This window comes from Manis pentadactyla, chromosome 1, assembly GCF_030020395.1.
Source record: "Manis pentadactyla isolate mManPen7 chromosome 1, mManPen7.hap1, whole genome shotgun sequence".
NCBI lineage: Eukaryota > Metazoa > Chordata > Mammalia > Pholidota > Manidae > Manis > Manis pentadactyla.
Window position 1 is genome coordinate 190,212,110 of NC_080019.1, and position 25,203 is coordinate 190,237,312.

The 25,203-nt window shown below is 40.7% G+C and overlaps 1 protein-coding gene across 1 annotated transcript in view; it reads right to left on the bottom strand.

The window, feature by feature from the left end:
* The window catches only part of KCNJ6 (potassium inwardly rectifying channel subfamily J member 6), a 251,414-nt gene extending 227,024 nt beyond the window's left edge, over positions 1-24,390 (bottom strand). Inside the window, exon 1 of the mRNA XM_036899328.2 lies at positions 23,710-24,390. The gene's annotated coding sequence lies outside the window, so the exon portion shown is untranslated. The remainder of the gene's footprint in view (positions 1-23,709) is intronic.
* Positions 24,391-25,203: the final 813 nt, after the last annotated feature.

Genomic DNA, 25,203 nt, shown 5'->3' on the forward strand with positions numbered 1-25,203 from the left:
GAGCTTACCTTCTGTTGCAGGAGATGGAAAATAACCAAAATCAACATCTAATTCATGCAGCATGTGAGAAGGTAGCAAATACCAGGGAGGACGCTGAATCAGGGAAGGAGTGGGTGGTGGGGCGAGGGGGAGGATCTGGGCCATCACAGACTCACAGAGCGGAGAAGGCGGCAGGCAGCTCTGCAAGGGTTCGATGGAAGAAAGGAACTCTGGGGGACGACATCCATGGCAGTGGCAATAGGGACCCCAGGGGCCTTGACACAGGAGTACCCATCACAGCTGGTGAACAGCCAGGGGCCACCGTCAGCAGGCGCTGAAGTTCAGGGATTGGGGCCACGGTAAAAGGAAATGAGGCCAAAGAAATTTACAAGCACTCGGTTACTGATGTGGGCAGAAATTAATGATGTATTATTATCAGGTAAGAAAAGCAGGCAGCTGAGTATTGTGTTCGATGATTCAGTTATAGTTAAAAAACATAAGTAAACCCACATATTCACCATATGCACTGTCTCCTTTCTTCCCTCCTTCCTCCCTGCTTGCCTTCCTGACTTCCTTTTTGTTTTTGATTTTTTTTTTTGCCTTATTTGAATGTTCACATTTTTCTACATTGATTACAGGTGACTTAGACAGCAAGTAAATGAGAAGGGCCCAGGTGAAATAAATCGACTGCACTAATTGTCTTCTGTCAAGCTGGATGAGCACAGGCTCCCTTAATATCAACATTTGTTTACTTTGCTGAATTATCAGTAAACATGCCTTGCTTTGTAGAAATGTTAAAACAGTGGAAAAGTTAAAATTGGCAAGTTACTTCAAAGGTAAGTATTACTGCAGAGAGAGAAGATTGGTTTTCAGAAGTCAGGCCCACCCATGATACACTTTCTCTACATTCCCTTTGGTAGGAGTTCCTCCGGGGGAATCTGAGAAGGGCCACTTGGATGGAAATAACATAGACAACACCATGGTTATGCAGGTCTAATGTGGGCAGTTCACCCCATCCATACATGCCCACCTGTATACACTTCAAAGCTTATCTGTTCTCACAGGATTCAGTATTGACTGTTGTAGAACTTTGTGATTGAAAGTGCTCATGAATGCAGTGGTTTAAGTGAATTATTTGGATTAGCTCTTCAACCCAGGATTAAACAGAATTTCAACCCAGCATTCTTAGGACTTAAATTCAGTTGTTAAAGATCTTTCTAAACCATAAGCTCACTTCCCTATGATGGTGAGTGTGCCTTGCTGGGCACAGTTCAGTCTGTGCTGACGTGGGCACCCTTGGCTTATTATTCTACCTGTAAACTTCTCCTTGAAAGGCTCACAAAGGAGGCTGTGTGTTGCCTCCGTCTCCTGAAGTACCATCACCACTTGGCATTTTAAAATGTCTAAAATCATTCAATTGCTTTCTATAATTTTTGACATCCTCTTAGAAGCAGGGGGTAAGATAAATAGCTTACTGATTTATTGAGTTTTCTCCCTGAATTATCCCTATTTATGTACTGGAAAACCCGGTACAGTGTCCAAGCTCATCCTGTAGAACATCACAACTCAAAGTTCAGTCCAATCTCTCAGGCTTTTTGAAAGGAAATGTCATTATGGCGAATGGCATGAAGGCTGAGGTCCTGAAGATTTTTAAAGCAACCCAGAAGGAAAACAGTGATACAGATATGTCAGAAACCAGTGCCCTGGAAATGACTGAGCTCCAATCTTTACATGACTCAGGGACATGAATGTTACTCACCCCACCCAATCTGAAACAGACATTTATTTCATTTCCTCTGTCTTTGAAATACAGAATTGAGTGACATCTGAAGTAGATGTTTCCACCAGTACAATTTATGAACAGAAGTAAAAAGCTCTTTCCTTCTTACATCTCCCCTCTGCCCTCCCTCTATAAAATTCGGGTGTTTTATTTCTTGTTCAGTGGGTTCTACCCCAGCTTTTAGAGATAGCTACAATTCAACTACACGGAATCATATAGTCTGTATTCATTCTCTGAAAAAAAAGAAAACTATTTTTAAAAATAATTTAATAATTTCCAATAGTTCTATTGGAACCAGAACACATTAGACATTATAGAAATATTATTCAAACACCATGTATTGACACAACTCTTTCATGAAACTACTGTGGAGCAACACGGAGGGGCTGCAGTGATTCTAAGTGCAGCCCTTGTTGGCTGGGAGGTGGGAGCCTGGCAGGGGGGTAAGGGGTGCAGGGACGCATCAGCCCGCAAGGTGGCTGCCCCTTAAGGCCCGTGGAACAGGGGCCAGTGAGAGGGAGAAGGCGCAGGAGTGAGAATACGACTTTGTTTTTTGGTGGCATTTTCAAATATCCTTGAATCAGCATCTCAAATTTAGTGATCTGTATGTGTAATCCAAGCGGACACCTAGCTTATCCTTTTGATTTCTGAGACGATAGCAAAGAAGTTACTCTCCCTTCTTATTCAAATGATTTTAGGGTGTCAGGACCTCTGTCTCAGGGGCGTGCTCTCTTTCCTTTTTAGACACTTCTGCCTGTTGCCATCCCATCATCCGAGAGGCCTTCTCTTGTGCTAAGGACTTCTGGGCCCTGCTCAGTGTTTTTCCTTTCTTTGCCAACTCAGTGGGATTTCTCAGGTAATCGGTCATTTGCGAACTTCTGGGGGTAGAGTAAAGGCACTGAGTGATTCGATCTATGTTAGAATGTGAGGCACAAATGACTCAGCCAGGTCGTGTCCAGAACTGGGTGCGGGAGAAGCCAGGATGGGTCTGCCAGGCTTTTCGCTCAGGCAGCTGCTCTGTTTACTGCCCTCCACATAACCAGTGTTGCTTTATTCCAGCAATACCAACAGCTCATCTGGAAATTTAACAAGAACTTGCGTCACTTGCATGGTGCAAGAGCTTGAGCAGTCGGTGAGGATCACGATTCCTCGCGAGGGCACCCAGGGTCCATCCTCAGCACTAAGAGCCTCCGGACACTTCTTGTGCAGTTAAAGGACAGTCTACTTTGGATGGATTGGGGGTAACCAAAAAGGGTCTACTATAGTTTCACAACTGCTTGTTTTAAGAAAGTCTTATTAACTCAGTAATTAAAATTGGAGGTGTGTTTGAAAAGGATTGGTGGGTTTTAATTAAATTCTCCTATCCCAGACTAGTTTTGTGTGTCACTATAACCACAATGTCATATTTTCTATCAGTTGCTCTAAAATCCAGGTTTTACATATCTTATGGGTGGGCTACTGTGGATGACTTTGGTATTGTTTTGATGTTTATTTATAACTAGGGGTTTTCAAGTAAGATATACTTTCTGATCTGGGGACCCCACATAATAAGCATTATTATCCAGTACCCAGAATAACCCCTCTGTTCCCCCTGGGATAGCCAAGTCTCATAAAAGATCCAGAATTGCTAACTTAAATCTCACTTAATATGCACACAACAGAAACAGAGAATCAAGTCTCTTATCTTCAAGGCACAGCCCAAATGAACTATTTCCCTGAAACTTAAAATTCATTGAGAGAAAGGTATTTTAGTTCATTTTCATTATTTTGAGGTCTTATAAAAATGATCTTCACTTATTTAGTAGTTCTAGATCTGACCCATACCTCCCATTGTGCTGAAGGGGGACATGCCACTGAGGTTATTCCCAGACTAAAGCGGGTCCATGTCAAGCCCATTTTATGTTTTCTCTTTGGCGGTAGCTCAGCAGGGGCTCTGGGTTAGTGATAGGTACTGAGAGGATTCACCTAAGACTCCATGTCTCCTGAGGCCTCCATTCATGCTGTTGAGAGCCAGACTAAATCCCCAGTGACTTCTATAAGTCCTTAAGTGACTTTTACTCTATGGGCAAACAAAATATTGTAGTTTGATATACATGACTGTGAAGGACTAGGAGATGAATATCAAGCAACATTTTCCGTGCAAATGACAAAGGAGTCCTGTCCTCTCTGCAACCTAGCACAAAATACAATGATGCCATCATCTTCAGGGTTAGCAAATATTCCCTTCATACCCTTGGGCACCCTTGTTCCCACAGTGCTAGAGGAAGGACAGATCCCCAGAGGTGTGCTCTTAAATGCTGCAGCCAATTGCATGTGAAGCTGACAACAAGCCGTAACTCTAACTCATTGCTGCAGCCCTTGCTCACTCACCCTTCTTCCCAGTCATGGTATTTATTTGCTGGAATGACCTGAACACTGCTCCTGGACCACGGCCAGATGTGATCCCTCTTGTTCATGGAGTGTGATGTTACAGCTTTCTTTGGGCTGATTCTATCATCAGGTTGGTCTCTTGCCTTGTGAGTGACCTGATTTCAGCATCACTGAAGGCACTAAATCGGACTATTTTTCTATTCTAGTTTACAACTCTGAACATGCTTGGGTCTTCCCTGCTTGTCAGCCTTCCAGCTATGTCCTGATCCCCACATTTACTCTCAAGTCTGTCTTTCCCATGGCTGCCAGATTAAAATCTCCTGTGTATCCTGCCTCTTACCTGCAACGATCTCAAATTCCATGTGGGTGCATGGCTCTCTGAGTTCTCCAAGGCGAGGTAGACCAAGCCCCTGGCTGATCAACCCTTGCTGCCAAGACTCCCTGGATGCAGATGGATTCCTCATTTGGGAAGCCCTCCCTTCCTCCTTTTCCAAGACTCCTCACCATCCGCCAGCTCCTTGGATGCGTCCTACTGACAACAGCCCTTATTAACAGTCCCCTCTCTTAAAGTCTAGCACTCTCTTTTGTAAGGCCATGTTTCTTCCTGTTGTACGTTACTGTTTCATTGATGTCTTACTCAAAGTCTAGCACCCTTGAAGGCTAGAATTAGGGCATTTTTTTCCTGTTTTCCCGCTGTGTCTTCTTTACATAGTACATACTCATGAATGACTTGTTGACTGGCGCAAGAGGCCATGATGATATAGGGTATAGCTATTAAAGGCCAATTTCTAGAAATATGCAGATAGTCGAGAGGTTTTAAACAAAAGTGAATGTTATATAACTATAATTATTCTTCACTTGACTGCATGAAGATTTGCCATGCTAAGCCCTCTATTTAATTTTTGTAATGTGGCTTTTCTCAAGAGTACATCATTCTTATTCACAGATAGTGTCTTTTATTTAAGGGACAATAGATGAGACTTAATTTTAAATAAGAACTAGAAAACTTCTGGGTGAATTATCTGGAATTCCAAAAGACTACACAGTTTATTTGTACAATAAGAGCAACAGAGAACCCTTGCTTTGTGCCCATAATCTTCGCTACTTACTATGCGCACATTTTATCTGTTGGAAGCAAAGCCTTTTGTTCTTGTCTTTTCCCCCCAGCTTTGAGTCCAGGTGAGATCTGCTCATGCGGTGGGAGACAAGGGCAGGTGTTCCATCTGGTGTGCTTTTCATGGCTCTCAGGAGAGCACACACTTGGAGATCTTTACCGTGGAAAGAAGCCTATAGGAGCAGATTTGAGGAAAATCTCAAAGATTCCTCCTCCAAGAAGACTTGAGGAAAACCTATGCCAGTGGCACTCAAACTTTAGTGTGCCTGAGAATCCCTGGAGGCTACGTTCGGGTGGTTAGCCCAGGCTCGGAGTTTCTGACTCAGAGGGTCTGGTGGGGAGGTGGCTGAGAACTTGCGTCTGTAACCAGTTTCCCTAGCACTGCTATTGCTGCTGCTCTGGGGACATACTTTGGGAACCACTGACCAAAACTGACATCTGTCCCTCTGTCCACAGAGACCCACCCTGGCCATGGAAGGTGCTAGTTTGGGGTCAACACTCCTTTTGATCAGAAAGAAGGCCACCTAATTCAGCCTCCTTCTCAATGAAGGAATCCATTTTATGGCAGCACATGTATAATAGGCTCTTTGTCTACCTTGTTATTTGTGTCCTCTCTGTTTGTATGCATCACTGCCGTGGACCTGGCCACCCCAAGGGGTTTGATGAAAAATCAAGGGGATGTGTATATGTTTGTCATTCACTAATGAGATTAGGGATACAGCAGAAAAAGAAGGGATCCATTCCTTCTTTGCTATTGTTGAAACTGGAAACCTTAAGAGTAGGAGTTCTATCTTATTAGCATCTTATTTTGCACATAAGAGATGCCTGCAAGTCTGAAATATACCATGGCTGATATGTCATGGCTCCTGACTCTGGAAGGAACGTGAGGCTTTTACAAATAAAAAAGTTCAGAGTTCTACAGGCAGCCTCCAAAGAGCTATTTCATTCCTTACCTGTTGACTGAGGGTAGAGCTGTACAGACATTGTAAAGCAGAAGGGTGAGTCTTTTCCATGGGTAAAGAGTCCTGTGGGCTGTGGGCTGTGGCCTATCGTGTGGTCTCTGCGTTTCAGGCCTGCTTTTCTGACCACACATTTCACGTAGGACCCCAAATGTCATTTTGGTGAAATATGACTTGTTTTTCTAAGAAAAAAATGATAGTTTTCCAATAATAAAACCATGGACCTCACAGTGAGGTCCAATCTGCTTTGTTGAGTAAAACTGAAGGTTGTCACTGGCTCAGGAGGATTGGAAGCTTTTGGTATTGGCAGACTTTAAAACACATGCACTGCACCCCATTATTTACTCTCCCAGCTTCTTTATGCCTCCAGTGATGGGGAATTCAAGCTGTGCAAATGGAGAGGACAGATCATATTACCTCTGTCCAGCTCTGACTACAGAAAATCTTTCTTGTATTGAACCTAATTATGTCACTTCTACCACTAGGTCCTAGTTATATGCCTTTGAGCCCAGCAGGACAATCTAATTTCTCCTTCATCTTTAAATATCAAGGTACCTGAAAACAACTCTCAGAACTCCCACTCCCAAGTATTCTCTAGGGGAGACGCACCCATTCCTTTATCTATTTCTCATATTACATAGTTTGAACTCACCCACTGTCCTGACTACTTCTCTGCACATAACTGAGTTGGTTTATATTCCTTTAGGTTGAAATGATACGAGATGGCAGTGAAATAAATCTTCTCCTCAAAACTCTCCTCTTATTAAACAGAAGTTCCACAGTAAGACATTACTCACTTCGGAATGGCAAGATGGTAAAAATGTTCAAGAGTCTGTAACCCAGCATAACTGCTCCATGGAAGGACTGACACATGTAGTGGCTCCCACCATTTCAGGTTAGTGACCTTGGGACCTGTAGGTATGGATTGTGGCTTTGGGACCCCAGTTGAGGAGTGGGAATGACACAGGAGAGATGGAAACATTATGGATCACCGCTATATTTTTTCCAGCTCTTTCTCTCATAGTTTTCTTGTATATCTCCCCCTGAGAGTTCTCTTTTCTAGATGGTAAGTTATACATTAAAACTGGTCTCTCTCTTCTATTGAAAAGGTATAGATTTTAGTTTCTAAGGGTACCTGGTATATTTTCAGGAGAACACAGACTATTGTTAGATTAATCCAACCTAAACTTAAGCATGTGTCTGACCTATAGATTTCATGTGATTCAAAGCAAACTGCAAATTGTTAGTCAACAGCAAGTACTAGATGTTGGAAGACAGCATCTAATTCCTCAGCATTCTTAGACACAATGTGGGTGTAACTGTCAGGATTAGGAACTTGCTCCTCAGCAAGGGTTGTGAAGTCAGCTCTTCTTTGTGTCTTCTTTAATGGTTCAGCTACCAGAAGTCAAACAATATGAATTTGCACCTCTCTTATATGCATCAAATATAATCACTCCAAAAATCAAAACTCCCAACTAATTTATTTTTAAAAATACCTCACTGAAGAATTACTCAAGGGCTCAAGAAAATGCTATTTTCACCAAGGATCTTTTTACCATGGGGACAAATCATTTGCTCTGCCCCACTCTATTTTTGTCCCATACTAGCTATAGTTTTTTGATGCCAGACATTGATATTAAAGCAGTCAAACTGGCACGTTTAACATTGGGTGTATATGCTGAAGACTCGCATGTGTTCACCCTACCAGTTTACTTTCTTCTTGGGCACAGAGATACACTATGATTTCCAGTGACTCTTGCAGTAAAGTCTGGCCATAGAACATGGGTAGAACTGATGCACATTATTTCTGGGCCCAGATTATTAAAAATCATTTACGCCCTCTCTTACACTGTCTGTCAGCTGGATGTCAACACCCAGGAGATCTTGGAAGATGATAAAGTTTCCATCATCCCATATATGGTCCCTGTATAGCATCAGCTAATTAAATTTATAGGAATGAGAAATAATTTTCCAGTTTGCTAAGATACTGAGATTTAAGGATTTTCTGCTGCAGCAGCTATCTAACTCACATAGTCCACATACTCTCACTGAGGACTGAACATAATGGCACATTGTAACAAATGAGTAATAGCACCTATTATTTATAAAGTGCATACTTTGTGCTGGACATTGTGCTAAGAACCATACATTAGCACATTAATCTCCATAACATCTCTGGGATACACATTATTATTTTCATTTTATAGATAGGCATACCAAGAGCTTACAGTAGATCAAGGTCACACAGTTAGGGTAGTGGATTATATAATTGTCTCAGATAATTCATTTCCCTCTCTATAAGAAGATTCTATGTCTCCACCTGTTACTATATGACTTGCAATGCCTGGGGAAGAAATATGCATCTCCATCTCATTGACCAATTGGCATTGGTGTGACATGTGACTTGTTTCTGGTCCACAGAAGGTGAGGGGACAGTTATGCTATATCTAAGCATGACTATAACAGCCATTGCTTATTTTGCATTTTCCTTTCCCTCTGACACCAGCATGGAATGTTCCAGTTAAGACTGGTCCACCAGCCTGGATCCCAGAATGAAAAAGAGACAGAAGAACAAGCCATAGCTGACTAGCAGAGGGATATAGCTTGAGGGAGAAATAAAGTGCTTTGTAAGCTACTGAGATGTTGCAATTGCTGTTACTGCACCAAACCTAGTAAAAGGTAATATACTTAGAGCTTGATGCAAATGTACTTAGTAAGACACCAGAGCTTGAGCAACACTTTCCAAGCATATTGTCACACTCACACAAATTCCTGTTGGATAATATGAGGGAAATAAAAAGCATCATTAGAAAAGATCAATTCTCAGGCTGGGTAGGAGGTAGAAAAAAAATGGATGCCTATAAGTTTAAAGAGGATATTGCCACATCACCGGGATTCAAACCTTATTTATAGATTTGTCTCTCACATTGCATATGTTCAAAATTACTTCCACAGAATAATTGCTGGCAAGGATTGGATCTTTTAATCCATAGATTCAGTTGCTGGTTCATTTTCTAAAGTGTTCACACCAGAAACTACATCTCTGTGGTTGGGAATATGCCTGGTGGTGAATATAGTTAAAATCTATTTACCAAGAGAGTCATCAGTACTGCATGTTCTCTGGTTCTAAGCACAAGCCATAGGGAGGAAATGAAGGCTGGAGGAGTCATGGGCTTAATCTGACCTGGATACAAGTGAAGGCATGAATTAAAGAACCATTTGGCTAAAATTTGGGATTAACTACATTGCAACTGGGAAAGTTGACTGATGGTTTTAATGCATCTGGACAAAAGAGAGATTTGAACATTATATATCAGCAAAATCATTGGCCCAGATTTTTTTTGATATAACTATTCATTTCATAAATAAATAAATGAATAAACAAATAAATATCTACAATTGATTAGCAAGTGTGGTTAGATCAAGGATAAAGTATAGGGAATACTGAATATTCTTTTTAAGATGAAATTGTCCTAAGAGAAAGGGGGACCAGAATGGCAATGTAGGAATATCCTGAACTCACCTCCTCCACAGATACACATGGATCATTTTCCTCTGAAAAAGATATGAAAACCAGATGAACTGCTCTATACAACAAAGGATAAAAGGACTACATCAAGATGGGTGGAAGAGGCAGAGACAGTCTTAAAAAAAAATCTCATGGTTGGTGTGGTGACACACAACAGGGAAGGATCTCACCAGCCAGGTACTTCTCTCATTGGAGCAAGGGGTTGGGGCCTCACATCAGCCCCTGGCCCTGGGATCTGCATCAGAATGACAAGCTCTCAGAAAAACAATGGGGCTGATGCCTGGGAGTTCTAAAATGCTACAGGAAACTGAGATTCCCCTCTTGGAGGGCTTGCATGTGGTCCCATTCACCCCAAGACCCAACAAAAAAAAATTCCATTTGAAAAACACATAGATTATATGTGAGGGAGATTCATTTGCTGATCTGGAGGCATCTGCTGGAGGGGCAGAAGACAGTTCACATGCTCTTGGAGATCCAGGTAGCCTGCTAGCATAGGCAGGCAAGCTCAGATGTGGCACCCTCGCACTGCCTTGCTGAGGGTGAGTGATTGTGTCACTTGCTGAGACCAGAGAGCATGGTCGGTTGCAGTGAGTGTGAGTGGTCACAGCATTCTCCCACTGCAAGCCTAAAGCTGGCTCTCTTGCTACATTGTTGAAGGGACAAGCCCGAGGGACAAGTGTCAGGTTTCCCACACTGCTAGAGGTTAAGGAGGTGCACCCAGGGAATGTAAACAGGGAAACACCATCCTTCTGCACCCCTTGGTCTGGAAAGACTTCCTAGAAAGAAGCATATACACTTGTTTGGAGTCCTGATTTTTGTAACTGTCACCCAGGGTACACCTCCAGGCCTCTTAGTCTGAAGGCCAACAAAATTATGACTGTGGCCCCACAGGACTGTATTTATTTGGATACTTTAAACGCTGTTGCCTGCAAATTTGGCTTCCAATCAGCCTGGAACTAGGTGCTAAACAGGCTTCTTCCTTTGGATCACTGCGGGTCTTGGCACACCCTCATCACTGGGGTCATATTAAGAGTAAATCAGATAGTTTAGACAATCACAAAGTTTTAAGAAGCAGCCAACAGCTAGGGAAAAGTTGAATGAGAAGGATCTTCACCTCCATAGGCCACTCTTTCAAGATGGAAAGAGGTAGCTTGTTTGACCCAATACATAGAAACAAACGCAGAGAGTCAAGCAGAGTTAGGAAACAGAGAAATTTGTTCTGAATGAAAGAACAAGGCAACCTCAGAAAAAGTTCTTAATGATACAGAGATAAGTATCTACCTGATAAGGAATTCAAAGTAATGGTCATAAAGATGCTTACTAAACTCAGAAGAAGAATGGATGAACACAGTGAGAACTTCAACAAAGCAAGAAAACATAAGAAACAGAAGTTAACAAAGCTGAAGAGCACAATAACTGAACTGAAAAATACACTGGAGGGGTTCAACAGTAGAATGGGGATGAAATAGAATATGGATCAGTGAGCTGCAAGATAAAGCAATGGAACTCACCCAGAGAGAGCAGCAAAAAGAAAGTAATTTTTGAAAAAGTAAATAACTTTAGGGACCTGTGGGACAACATCAAGCATTTGCATTATAGGAGTCTCAGATGGAGAAGAGAGAGTAGAAAGGGCCAGAAAACTTATTTGAAGAATTAATGGCTGAAAAATTCCTTAAGCTAAGGAAGGGCAGACATCTAATCCAGGAAGCCCAGACAGTTCCAAATAAAATGAACCCAAAGAAAGCCACACCCAGACACACAAAAGTTAAAGATAAAAAGAGAATCTTAAAAGCAACAAGAGAAAAACAAATTGCTATATACAAGGGAAACCCCAAAAGGCTATCTATCAGCATATTTCTTGGCAGAAACTTTGCAAGCCAGAAGGGAGTGGCATAACATACCCAAAATGCTGAAAGGTAAAACTTCTAGCCAAAAATACACAGTAAGGTGATCGTTCAGATCTAAAGGGAAGATAAAGAGTTTTCTAAACAAGCAAAAGCTAAAAGAGCTCATCACTACTCAACTGGCCTTGCAAGAAATATTAAAGGGACTTCTTTAGGCTGAAAAGAAATGGCACTAATTAATCATAAGGGAACAATAAAAGTAAAAATCTCACTGGAAAAAATAAATATGCAGTAAAGTAGTAATTAGCCATTTATAGAGCCACTACAGTTGAAAGATAAAAGTAGTTAAATTAACTAAAGCTACAATAATTAGTGGAGGAACATATAAAATAAAAAGATGTAAAAAGTGACATCAAGTGTAAAATGGTAGTTAAAAATATTGAGTTTTGGAATGTGCTGAAATTTAAGTTGCTGTCATGTTAAAACAGACTGTTCTATACATACAATGACATATATGAACCTCATAGTAATTAAAAAGCAAAACTTACAGTAAATACAAAACAGAAAAAGAGAAGGGTATCTAAACACAATACTAAAGAAAGTCATCAAACCATAAGGGAACAGAGAAAGACAAGAGGCAAGAAGAGAGAACTACAAAAACAGCCAGAAAACAATGAAAAAATGGCAATAAGCACATACCTATCAATAATGACTTGAAATGTAAATAGACTAAATTATCCAATCAAAAGACAGAGTGGCTGAATGAATAAAAAAACAAGACTTATCTATATACTGCCTACAAGAGACTCACTTCAGAAGTAAGGAGACACATAGACTGAAAGTGAAGGGATAGAAAAAGATATCCAATATATGACAAACCCACAGCCAACATCATATTAAACAGTGAGAAGCTGAAAGCTTTTCACCTAAGATCGGGAACAAGACAGGGATGCCCACTCTCCCCACTGTTATTCAACATAGTACTGGAGGTCCTAGCCACAGCAATCAGACAAAACAAAGAAATACGAGGCATCCAGATTGGTAAAGAAGAAGTCAAACTGTCACTATTTGCAGATGACATAATATTGTACATAAAAAACCCTAAAGACTCCACTCCAAAACTACTAGAGCTAATATCTGAATTCAGCAAAATTGCAGGATACAAAGTTAATACACAGAAATCTGTTGCATTCCTTTACACTAACAATGAACTAGCAGAAAGAGAAATCAGGAAAACAATTCTATACACAATGGCATAAAAAAGAATAAAATACTTAGGAATAAACCTAACCAAAGAAGTGAAAGACCTAGACCCTGAAAGCTACAAGAAACTGTTAAGAGAAATTAAAGGGGACACTAACAAATGGAAACTCATCCCATGCTCTTGGCTAGGAAGAATTAATATTGTCAAAATGGCCATCCTGCCTAAAGCAATCTACAGATTCAGTGCAATCCCTATCAAAATACTGATGGCATTCTTCAACAAACTGGAACAAATAGTTCTAAAATTCATATGGAACCACAAAAGACCCCGAATAGCCAAAGCAATCCTGAGAAGGAAGAATAAAGCAGGGGGGATCTTGCTTCCCAACTTCAAGCTCTACTACAAAGCCACAGTAATCAAGACAATTTGGTACTGGCCACAAGAACAGACCCACAGACCAGTGGAACAGAATAGAGAGTCCAGATATTAACACAAACATATACAGTCAATTAATATATGATAAAGGAGCCATGGACATACAATGGCGAAATGACAGTCTCTTCAACAGCTGGTGTTGGCAAAACTGGACAGCTACATGTAAGAGAATGAAACTTGACCATTGTCTAACCCCATAGACAAAAGTAAATTCAAAATGGATCAAAGACCTGAATGTAAGTCATGAAACCATAAAACTCTTAGAAAAAAACATAGGCAAAAATCTCTTGGACATAAACATGAGCGACTTCTTCATGAACATACCTCCCCGGGCAAGGGAAACAAAGGCAAAAATGAACAAGTGGGACTATATCAAGCTGAAAACCTTCTGTAAAGCAAAGGACTCCATCAATAGATAAAAAAGACATCCTATAGTATAGAAGAATATATTCATAAATGACATATCTGATAAAGGGTTGACATCCAAAATATATAAAGAGCTCATGCACCTTAATGAACAAAAAGCAAATAATCCAATTAAAAATGGGCAGAGGATCTGAACACTTTTCCAAAGAAGAAATTCAGATGGCCAACAGGCACATGAAAAGATGCTCCATATCGCTAGTCATCAGAGAAATGCAAATTAAAACCACAATGAGATATCACCTCACACCAGTAAGGATCGCCATCATCGAAAAGACAAACAACAACAAATGTTGGTGAGGATGTGAAGTAAGGGGAACCCTCCTGCACTGCTGGTGGGAATGTAAATTAGTTCAACCATTGTGGAAAGCAGTATGGAGGTTCCTCAAAAAACTCAAAATAGAAATACCATTTGATCCAGGAATTCCACTTCTAGGAATTTACCCTAAGAATGCTGCAGCCCAGGTTGAAAAAGACAGATGCACCCCTATGTTCATTGCAGCACTATTTAAAATAGCCCAGAAATGGAAGCAACCTAAGTGTCCATCAGTAGATGAATGGATAAAGAAGAGGTGGTACATATACACAATGGAATAATATTCAGCCTTAAGAAGAAAACAAATCCTACCATTTGCAACAACATGGATGGACCTAGAGGGTATTATGCTCACTGAAATAAGCCAGGTGGAGAAAGACAAGTATCAAATGATTTCACTCATCTGTGGAGTATAAGAACAAAGAAAAAAACCAAAGGAACAAAACAGCAGCAGATTCACAGAACACAAGAATGGACTAACGGTTACAAAAGGGAAAGGGACTAGGGAGGATAGGTGGGAAGGGTGGGACAGGGGGAAAAAGGTGCATTATAATTAGCAGACATAATGTAGAGGGGGGCATGGGGAGGGTTGTTCAACACAGAAAAGGCAAGTAGTGATTCTACAGCATCTTACTATGCTGATGGACAGTGACTGTGATGGGGTATGTGGTGGGGACTTGATGATGGGGGGAGTCTAGTAACCGTAATGTTGCTCATGTAATTGTAGATTAATGATACCAAAATAAAAAATAGAAAAAATAAAAAAAATAAAAAGATATCCATGGAATGGAAATGAAAAGAATGCTAGTGTAGCTATACTTGTATCAGACAAAATAACCTTTACTACGAAGACTGTAATAAAAGACAAACAGGGGCACTACATAATGATAAAGTGGTAAACATAGCAAGAAGATATAGCATTTACAAATATCTATGCATCCAACATAGTGTCACCAAAATATTTAATGCAAATATAAATAAACATACAGGGAGAAAGTGACAGCTAAATAATAATAATAGGGGATTTTTAACACCCACTTCTATCAATGAATAAATTGTCTAGACAGAAAATTAATATGAAAACACTAGCCTAAATGACACACTAAACTGGATGGGCTTAATAAATATATATAGAATAGTCCATCCAAAAGCAGAATATACATTCTTCTCAAATGCAGGTTGAACATTCTCCAGGATGGATCACATGAGGTCACAAGACAAGCTCCAATAAACTGAAGAAGATTGAAATCATATCAAGCATTTAACAACCATGGCATGAAATTAGAAATCACTGTAATAAGAAAACTAGAAAAACTACAAACGTGTAGAGATTAAGCAACATGTTACTGAACAACTACTGAGTCATGGAAGAAATCAAAGGAGAAATTAAAATATACCTAGAGATAAATGAAAATAGAAATTTGTTTCCACTATGGAAAGCAGTATGGAGATCCCTCAAAAAACTAAAAATAGAAATACCATATGCCCAATAATTCCACTTCAAGGAATTTATCCAAAGAAAACAAAATCAATGATTTGAAAATATATATGAACTCCTTTGTTTATTGCCACATTATTTGTAATAGCCAAGATATAGAAGCAACCAAGTGTCCATCAATTGATGAATGGATAAAGAAGATGTAGGACATGCATACAATGGAATTTAGTCAGCCATAAAAAAGAAAGAAATCTTGCCATTTGCAACAATATGGGTAGACCATGAGAGTTTTATGCTAAGTGAAATAAACCAGGTGAAGAAAGACAAATACCATATGATTTCACTTATATGTGTAATCTAAAAAAACTAAACAAAACAGAAAGTGACTCATAGACACTGAAAAGTGACTGGTGGTTACCATGGTGGAGGGGTGGGCTGGGTGGGTGAAATAGGTGAAGGGAATAAAAAGGCACAAAAATCTCAATCATATATAAATTAGTAATGGAGATGAAAGTACAGCATAGAGAATATAGTAAAAAATTCTGTAACATTATTCTCTGTTGGCAGATAGTAACTATACTAGTTGAAGTGAGCATTTAATAAAGTAGATAACTGTCAAATCACTATGTTGTATACTTGAAACCAATATAATATTATGTATAAGCTGTGCTTAAATAAAAAAAAGACATCTCCCCATCCCCAAATCTAGAGATAAATGAAAACAGAAATATGCCACACCAAAATCTATGGGATGCAGCAAAAACAGTTCTAAGAGGGAAGATAGGAAAAATACAGGCCTACCTGAAGAAACAAGAGAAATCTCAAATAAACATTTACCTTTACATTTAAGGAAACTAGAAAAAGAAGAACAAATGAAGCCAAAAATTAATAGAAGGAAGGAAATCATAAAGATGAGAGTAGAAAGAGACTAAAAAGACAATAGAAAAGATCAGTGAAATTAAGATCTTACTCTTTGAAAAGATCAAAGTTGATGAACCTTTAGCCAGACTCACCAAGAAAGAGAGAAGACTCAAATAAATAAAATGAGAAATAAACAAGTAGCTACAAATGATACCACAGAAATACAAAGGGTCATAAAAGACTACTATGAACAATTACACACAGAAAAATTGGACAACCTAGAAGAAATGGGTAAATTCCTAGAAATTTACAATCTTCCAAGATTAAGTCATGAAGAAATAGAAAAACTGAATAGACTGATTACTAGTAAGGAGATTAAATTAAAACTTTCCAACAAACAAAAATCCAGAACTCAACAGTTTCACGAGTAAATTCTACCAAACATTCAAAGGAGATTTAATACCTATCCCTCCCAAACTTTTCCATAAAAATTGAACAGGGGGAATACTTCCAAAATTTTAAGAGGCCAGAATTATCTTGATACCAAAACTAGAATAAGGACACTTAAAAAAGAAAGAAAAAAGAAAAAGAAGCAAAGAAAATTATAATCCAGTATCTCTAATGAAAACAGATGGAAGTATTCCCCCCAAAATATTGGCAAACTGAATTCAACAATACTTTAAAAGGATTCTACACCACAATCAAGTGGGATTTATTCCAGGGATGCAAGGATGCTTCAACATATGCAAATCAATCAGTGTGATATGCCACATTAATAAAAAAGATAAAAATCATATTATCATCCCAATAGATGCAAACAAAGCATTTGACAAGAGTCAACATGAATTTATGATAAAAATTCTCAACAAAGTGGGTATAGAGGGAATGAATCTTAACATAATAAAGGCCATATATGACAAGCCCATAGCTAATACCATACTCCAATGGTGAGAAACTGAAAGCTTCTCATCTAAGATAAGGATCAAGATGAGGATGCCCGCTATCCCCATTTTTATTCAACATAGTATTGGAAGTCCCAATCACCACACTTTGGCAAGAAAAATTAATGAAAGTTGTAAAAATTGGAAAGGAAGAAGTAGAACTGTAACTAAAAGCAGATGACATGATACTATATATAAAAAACACTAAAGACTCCACCAAAAAACTGCTAGAATAATGAATTCACTAAATTTCCAGCATACAAAATTAATATACAGGAATCTGTTGCATTTCTATGCACTAGCATTAAACTATCAGGAAGACAAATCAAGAAAACAATACTACTTACAATCGCATCAAAAAGAATGAAATATCTAGGAATAAACTTAACTAAGGAGGTAAAATACCTGCACACTGAAAACTATAAGACACTGATGAAAGAAATTGGAAAAGAGACAAATATGTGAAAAGATATTCCATGCTGATGGATTGGAAATACTAATATTCTTAAATGCCTATACTACTCAAAGCAATCTACAGATTCAGTGCAGTCCCTATCAGAATTTCAATGACATTTTTCACAGAACTAAAGCAAATTATCCTATGATTTGTACGGAAACACAAAGACCCCAAATAGCCAAAATAATCTTGAGAAAGAAGAACAAATCTAGAGGTATCATGCTACCTGATTTTAAACTGTATTACAAAGCTATTGTGATCAAAACAGTATGATATTGGCATTAAAACAGACACATAGATCAATGGGATGAGACAGAGACCCCAGAAATAAATCCACCCATTTATGTTAAATTAATTTATGATAAAGGAGACAGAATATACAATGGAGAAAGGACAGCCTCTTTAATAAATTATGTTGGGAAAACTGGACAGCTACATGCAGAAAATAAACTGAACTACTATCTTATAACATACACAAAAATTAACTAAAATGGATTAAAGACTTGAGTATAAGACCTTAAACCACAAAATTTCAGGAGGAAAACATAGGTAGTAAACTCCTTGACATCATTCTTAGCAATGTTTTTTTGGATCTGACTCCAAAGGTAAGGTAAACAAAAGCAAATATAAACAAATGGGACTAGATCAAACTAAACAGCTTCTGCACAGTGAAAGAAACCACCAACAAAATGAAAAGGCAACGTACTGAATGGGAGAATATATTTGCAAATGATATATCCAATAAGAGGTTGTTATCTAAAAAATATAAAGAACTTATAAAACTCAGAAACAAAAAAACAAACCAATTAAAAATGAGCAGAGGACCTGAATAGACATTTTTCTAAACAAGACATACAGATCACCAAAAGGCGCAACATTCCTAATTATGAGGGGAATGCAAATCAAACCACAGTGAGATGTCACCTTACAGCTGTCAAAATACTATTATAAAAAGATAAGACATAATAAGTGTTGGTAAAGATGTGGAGAAAAGGAAACCCTTGTGCACTGTTGGTGGGAATGTAAATTGGTGCAGCTATTATGGAAACCAAATAGCAGTACCATGGGATACAGCAATTCCACTACTGGGTATCTTGCCAAAGAAAATTAAAAAACTAGTAATTCAAATAGACATATGCACCCCTATGTTCTTGTAGCATTATTTATTAATAGCCAGGTTATAGAAACACCTTAAATACCCATTAATGGATGAATGAATAAAAATATGGTATATATACAGAATGGAATATTACTCAGCCATAAAACATGAAATCTTGCCATTTGTGACAACATGGTTGGACCTTGAAGGTATTATGCCAAGTGAAATAAATCAACAGAGAAAGACAAATTCCACATGATTTCACCTCTATGTGGACTCTGAAAACCAAAACAAATAAACAAAACAAAACACTGACTCATAGATACAGAGAACAGATTGGTGGTTGCCAGAGGGGAGAGGGTTGGGGTGGTGAAATGGGTAAAGGATACTGAGAAGTATAAACTTCTAGTTAGAAAATAAATAAGTCATGGAGATGTAATGTATAGAGTAGGGAATATAGTCAATAACATTGTATAAACCTTGTGAAGTTACAGATGATAACTAGACTTAGTGGTGACCATTTTGTAAATCTCTATGTTGCACACTTGAAACTAATATTCTATGTCAATTATACCTAAGTTAAAAAAATGACACTGCCTTTCTTTATTTGAGGGAAATAACTTTGTGTTATTAATTAATACTAGTAAAATGATATCAAGTATGTATGTATATATATAGTACTTTGTGAAGGGACAGTTAGGTTACCATTAGAGTACTAACTGCACTTACGATGATCTCTTCTTCTTATAGGATCCCAATCATTCCTAGAACTAATTATTTAAAATAAAATTTAAATGCATTATTATCCGAAATGACTTCATTTTATTTTTCTATCTCCCTAAACATTTTAACTACAGATAAAAAAGAATCTTTATTCAGCAAAAGTTTCTTGATGATTTTCAACCTAATTACCATTTCCCCTTTTTGTTGATATAACCAAATTTACTAATTTTGTTAAAATCCAGACTGAATCAGTTCCTTTGGTACTTAAATGACAATTACTGAAAACAAGGGAAAGAAACAATGCCATTTCAATAAGCTATAAATCCAAATCTGTTGAATTTAAACATCTCAATTCCACAAACCCTAAAGTTCTCATACAATGAGTTAAGATAATAATAATAATATTAATAATACCTTGGTTTGAAAATATCATCACTTTAAAGCTAGTAAAAAATAACTACCTTTTCTCCCTGCTTCCTTCTTTCCTTCCTTCCTCTTATTCTTTTCCTGGTCCATTTTCCTTATTAATCTACAAGTTACTTAGATATTTGATATGTTATTTGATTAAGGCAGAGTTAGTGGGAAAGGAAAGAGCTCCACCTTGTCTATTGCCCATTTTGATAAACAGGGTTTATCTTGTTTTCATGTAGGTTCACATGATCAATATTTAACCCTTGAGGAAAGCAATACTTTCTACCTGTGAAAATCAGTGAATGGAATTAAGGAAATAAGGGTATATTGCCTTCTTTTTAACCACCAATGAATTTTTTTATACTGCTTATTTAATAGCTATTCTCATATCTTATTTTCTTTAATTCTGTAAAGCAGAGACTATTTGTGAGAAGACAGAGAGGAATAGGAGAGTGAATTAAGACATATCTGTATATTCAAAGGAAACAGCCTAGGTAAGTCCTATGCATTAAATAAAGATCTGAGTCATACAAGCGAATATATTATTTGCTGATATTTAGGAAATACCAGGGTGAGATAGCAAAATGATTTTTTTAAAATTACAAAACAGTTCCAAGTGCACAGGGATAAATTTTAAGTTGCTCTCCTAAGCAAATCTTACTTGAAATGGGTAAAATAATTATTTTGGGGGTATTATTGACTGCCATAGGACATAATAACACTTTGTTTGGCAATTAGCCACCCAGGAAGAAAGCAAATCCTAGTTTGGTAAATTGACATAGAATACATGAGCATGAAATCTATCAGAACTAAATATTACTGATTGAGCAATTTCTTATACCTAGATTTGTTTATATTCCCATCTTTTAAAAAAAAATATGAGATACTTTCCTTCTGCTGGTAATATCAGATGGAGCAAAGCCAGGATACAGTTGCTTTAAGTCCTTATAATACTCCAAACATCGCTTCTCTCCACTTTCAGATAGCAACTCTTTTGAATATTAAATTATGGGTATACTTGTCAATATTCATCGGAAACTGAAATAGAAGACATAGTGTAGTCCCTCACCCTTTGGCTGAGGTTTGGAATAGATTGCTTCTGCCTTCAATAGTGATCATGAAAGAAAAAAAGACAGAAAGACTGGAAGGTATAAACACAATGCTTTAACCAAGTCCTTAGTGTTCTGCATGCATTATCTTTAGAAAACAATGACATGCTCACAGCTGGAAAGCCCAGCAAGAAAAACCAGGGACATCTTGATTACTTTGATAGATAATGACAAACCAGAGCCAGCTAGAGAACCCACGCACACAAATGCATCCTCAAAAGAGAAAAGCAGTCTGCGATGTTGTAGAGGCATTATTTAGCATTTCCAACCAGTTGCCAAACCTTGATGGGATATACAATTCAAACTGTGCCTTGTACCACTTGGAGGCTACTCTTAAAAGCTTTCTACTTGAAAAATGATTGCCACCTTCCTCTAATATTTTTCCTCATCAGTATCTGTACAGGGAGAAGGGGTGTGAGAATCTATGACCAAAGGTGAGGAGAGCAGGTCTGAGACAAACTTCACCAAAGGTGAAAGCAGAATGAGGGCGAGGGACTTAACCCGTTTTCTGGAATGAATGGGAAAGGGACTCGAATGCTAAATATTCCCCTCTCACACAGACCCTTGTTTCTATTAAGAGAAGTGACTCCTCAGTTTCCTCTCCCTGCAACCTTGGAAATGAAGCTGCCCTGCTCACACACTGGCTTGAAGATAGTCACTGGGTCTCATCTCCTATCCCTGGGGCTCACCAGCTCTGCTTGGAAGTCTGTCAGTTCTGGACTAAGCATAATCTATTTCTCTGCCCTCTGGGGTCTCAGGTCCCCTAGATAGGACTCGGTCGACCTGTTCTGGGACTCCCACAGTCTTTCTGCCCTCTGAGCCCAACAAAAAAGTTAAGACAGGAGAGTGAGAAGGTGAGGAACAAATGGATGCTTTTGAAGTCAAAGGGACTGGGTGGAAACGAGCCAGCTCTCCACAGGGACTGATCAGGCGCGTGTGGGCGTGGGTGTCCCTGTTCTCCCACGAGGACAGGATCTTTCTCCATTCTCAGTTCAGCCCGGATCTTTTACATTCAGTGTTCCTGATTTTGAATAGTTACTCTGATGAACCGCCATGCATGAAATGGATGATTTGCAAGCTTCTGTGTCCCAAGCAATGCCGTGGATAATCAGATATCCAGATCGTGCAAGGGCAAGGGAATGTTCCTTTGTAGAAAGTGATCGCTCCCGCCACCAAAGAAGCAGGGCAGCCGCCAGAGGTGGGAATCCGGGGCCCGTGCTCTGGCCTTGGTGCTGAAGCCGGAACGCACTGCCAGAACCCCCTCAGACGCCCCTGGGCAACTTTGGGCGGTGTGAGGGCACCGGTCAGTTCAGGCACCCCCCTCGCCGGTCGCCGGCAGGAAGCCCAGCACAACCGATGCCCTAGGACCCTCCACAGGGTACGCGGCTGGCTTATTCCTTTGCCTGGAGCTGGGAAACTTCTGTCCAACGTGTTTTTTTGTTTTTTGTTTTCTTTTTAAACTGGAGCGGCCTTCTCCCCTCCCACCTGGGTCGCCATGGAGACTCGAGCTCTTTCTCATTCTACGGGCAAAATGGGCGAAGCTTTGCGCCTTCACTGTAGCAAGCCCCCTTTTCTTCCTGAGCAGCCCTGGGCATTCCCCTCCTCCGTTTTTCAGCAAAAGAAAGGCATGCAGGGCACCGTGCTAGTGGGGATGTGGCCCTGCGCCCTGGACAGTGCGGCTCTCCGGGACCATCAGACTTTGGATAAAAGCAAGCAGGGAACACTCTAAACATAATGACTCTCCAACTCCCAAACACTAGAGTTTTGACCCCCCTACCCCCTTTCCTTTTTTGGGAGTGGAGGCAGGATTCTTCGGAAAATTCTGGTATTTTGTTTCTCCATTAACCTCACCCCGTTTCTGTGTCTGTTACTATTAAGAACGATTCCTTCCTATGAGTCTCTTCATATGGAGGCTGGTACAAGAGATATACCTGTGGATCAACCCAAGGTTTTACTGGATTTGGGGAATACTAATGTTATTTCTGCTAAAAACGAATCCAAGCTTAATGTCTTGATGCAAATGAAAATATACCCAGGAGAAAGCATGTCAGTGGATTCATCCAACCCCCTAAAATGCAATAAACATCTCATTTTATCTGAAGGTTTTTTTTTCTTCCAATTTTGAAATCATTCAGTTCACTTCTAGGGAGAGCTTCCTGCTCCCTGTCTGTAGTCATCATATCGAATCCCAGGTTTTATTGATTGAGAACAGTTAGGAGTTATTGCTTCCCATTCTTTGACTGTTTCTCCCCACCCCTCACTTTTCCTTCTCATGTTCTCTCTCCTTAATGCAAAGAACAAGGATACAGCTTTCCACAAAGACAATGGGCTTTTCCCAACTGTAAATGACTCCACCGCAAGCCATCCCTGCCAGTTAATAGGTGCCTTTCTTCTTGGCCAGCAGATGTTGAAATGATGTCTGCAATAACTGACTGGGTTTCACTGAGCCCAGGGCATGCAGACCCCTCCTCTCCCCGTCCCCCGTGCGACTTTTCAGTCGCTAATGCAAACCGTATGAAACAGATTTCCCTTCTGTTATGTAACCGGCTTCTCTCTAGCCTTTCCCTTGACTTGGGCATCCTGTTTCTCATCAGAGTGGAGGCATGCAGCGGCGGCGGCGGCGACTGGGGAGGGGGAGCAGGGGACCCGAGGGCACGAACGTCTTGCCCAGACTGCTGCCAGCTTCTCGCCTTCGAGCAACTCAGGGCACCGCTTACCTTGCTGCGGACAGGGTGGTTTCACTCAATCATGATCTCCTCTCTTGGAACGGAGCAAGATTTAATAATTCACTATACGATGGATGGCGAGGGGGTAGGGGATTTAAAAAAAAAAAAAAAGCAAAGAAAAACTGGAATCAGATGGTCAGATTTCACATCGGCCCCGGGAGGCTGTTAGGAGACTCCATTCCGCTCGCGGTGCATCCAGCTCGGGGTCCAGCTGCCCGGTCCCCGCGGCTCCCCACCCCTCCGCCCGCCCGACCTCTCCGGCCAGGTGCGGCCGTCTTCAAACTGGCTCCCTCTGGCCGAGAGCGGAGAGGAGGGCTGCACGCGGGGGCCAGCGGAGGGGCGGAGGGTGCGCGCTGGGGCCGGGGCGGGGAGGGAGACCGGGCGGAGGGAAGGGGGGCAGGCAAGAGGGGCGGGAAGGGATAATCCCCGGCTGGGAGGCGAGTGATGGACCACGCGGGGAGACGTCATGAAAGCCGCAGATTCAGGGAAGACTCCTCGGTTCCGGAGGACTGGCTGAGCCGCGTTTCAGCTCCCGGACCGCCGCGGCCCCGGGGAGAGAAGCGAGCGCAGCGCCGCGCGCCGGAGGAAAGCGGCCGTGCAGCCCGCTCCGGAGGGGCCGCGGGCGGGGGAGCGGGGGTGTGCCGCGGGGGAACGGGGGCGCCCCCCGCCGGGTGCATCAGGCTGGCGGGGCGGAGGGCCCTGCCCTTGACCCCGTCCCGCACCTGAGCCAGACCCTCCGCTCCCAAAGGAAGCCGGAAACGTGGGGCGCTCCATGCTGTGGAGACCTTTTGGGTTTAGCTCCCGGTCCCCACCTTTCCTTCTTGGTCACTAAGTTATTCCCGAAGAAAAGCCTGGAAAGCAGGAAAAAGCCGAAACTCTGGAATCAGTTTTTGTCTGCTGGATGGAGGAGCCGGCTCCGTCTTCAGGGTTTTGTGAGACCAGGAGAAAGAGGTCTTGTCACTGTCTCCCTCCGGGCTGAGATCAAGGAGAGTGACGCCCGGCGAGCAGCAGGGACCTGGAGCGCTCACTGTCCCCCTGGCCAGGACGACGGCAAGCGGCCCGTGGGAGTGGAGGCGCCGCGCCCCAAGGCTTTGCTTGCAGCCCGCGGTGGCCCAGCCCTCTGCTCCAATCAGTCGGTCCTGTTCACAGCAATTGGGACCCGATCCCGCTGCCTCTCCATCCATGTCCCCGCCCTCATGTCCCTGTTCAGGGGCACTGGAGACAAAGAAAGGGTCTATGGCTTTTTTCATACGTAACTCGGGTTACCTTCAAAGTTAACTTTGTCAGGGTTTGGACAGCCGCCCACCTAAAATCCTGTCCTATGATTTTAAACTTGCTTAGCGTGTTATTCCAGGGAGCATCTCACAGTGCTTCCCCTGCATGCCCCCATTTTCTTTCTTTTTTTTAAATTTTGGTATCATTAATGTGCACTTACATGAGCAAAATTGTGGTTACTAGATTCCCCCATTATCAAGTCCCCACCAC